Source organism: Arachis stenosperma, chromosome 3, assembly GCF_014773155.1.
Source record: "Arachis stenosperma cultivar V10309 chromosome 3, arast.V10309.gnm1.PFL2, whole genome shotgun sequence".
NCBI lineage: Eukaryota > Viridiplantae > Streptophyta > Magnoliopsida > Fabales > Fabaceae > Arachis > Arachis stenosperma.
The window spans coordinates 5411350-5413065 of record NC_080379.1 but is presented as its reverse complement, the minus strand read 5'-3'; positions in this window follow the sequence as shown (position 1 = coordinate 5413065).

The following is a 1716-nucleotide window of genomic DNA, read 5'->3' as shown; positions in this document are numbered from 1 at the left end:
CCTTTCTCCCTGAACTCGAATGGTTCAAACTATGAGTTTTTTTTTAAATATTCACCTCCCACTTTTTTGGCCTTCATTATTATTGTTATTATTATTATCACTTACAAGAAAACTGCTCTTTGCTTATTCACTCTTTTTGTTCCTGTTTATAATTATATGGAATTTAATTATATCCACGTTTCTTCAATTTTTTCAAAAAAGAAAAAGAAAAAATGATAAAAAGGATAGTTCACCTTTCTCCCTAAACTCGTGAGTGGTTCAAACTATGAGTTTCTTTTTAGTATTCACCTCATACTTTTTTGGCCTTGATTATTTTTGTTATTATTATTATCACTTATAATAAAACTGCTTTTTGTTTATTCACTCTTTTTCTTCCCGTCTATAACTATATTGAATTTAATTATATCCACGTTCCTTAAAATTTTTCAAAAAAGAAAAAAAAAATGGTAAAAATGATAGTTCACTTTTATCCCAAAACTTTTGAGTGGTTCAAACTATGAGATTCTTTTCAATTTTTACCTCACAATTTTTTTGCCTTGATTATTATTGTTATTATTATTATCACTTACAAGAAAACTGCTCTTTATTTATTCACTCTTTTTCTTTCTATCTATAATTATATGGAATTTAATTATATCCACGTTTCTTAAAATTTTTCAAGAAAGAAAAAGAGAAAATTATAAAAAGGATAGTTCCCCTTTCTCCCTGAACTCTTAAGTGGTTTAAATTATGAGTTTCTTTTCAGTTTTCACCTCACACTTTTTTTTTTGCGGTGATTATTATTGTTATTATTATTTTCACTTAAAAGAAAACCGCTCTTTACTTATTTACTCTCTTTTTTCCTGTCTATAATTATATAGAATTTAATTATATCCACTTTTTTTAAATTTTTTAAGAAAGGAAAAGAAAAAATTATAAAAAGAATAGTTCACCTTTCTCCCTAAACTCTTGAGTGGTTCAAACTATGAGTTTCTTTTCAGTCTTCACCTCACATTTTTTTTGCCTTGATTATTATTGTTATTGTTATTTTCACTTAGAAGAAAACTGCTCTTTACTTATTCACTCTTTTTTTTGTGTATAATTACATGGAATTTAATTATATTCACGTTTTTTAAAATTTTTCGAGAAAGGAAAAGAGAAAATGATAAAAATGATAGTTCACCTTTTTTGCTAAACTCTTGAGTGGCTCGAACTATGAGTTTCTTTTTAGTTTTCACCTCACTTTTTTTGCCTTGATTATTATTGTTATTATTATTATCACTTGCAAGAAAACTGCTATTTGCTTATTTACTATTTTTTTTTTCCTGTCTATAATTATATAGAATTTAATTATATCCACGTTTCTTAAAATTTTTTAAGAAAGGAAAAGAAAAAATCTGAAAATTATAAAAAGAATAGTTCATCTTTCTTTCCAAACTTTTGGGTGGTTCAAACTATGAGTTTCTTTTCACTTTTTACCTTACACTTTTTTGGCCTTGATTATTATTGTTATTATTATTATCACTTACAAAAAAATTGCTCTTTACTTATTCACTCTTTTTCTTCCTATATCTAATTATATGAAATTTAATTATATCCACGTTTCTTAAAATTTTTCAAGAAATGAAAAGAGAAAATAATAAAAAGAATAGTTAACCTTTCTCCATGAACTCTTGAGTGGTTCAAATTATGAGTTTCTTTTCGGTATTCACCTCACACTTTTTTTGCCTTGATTAT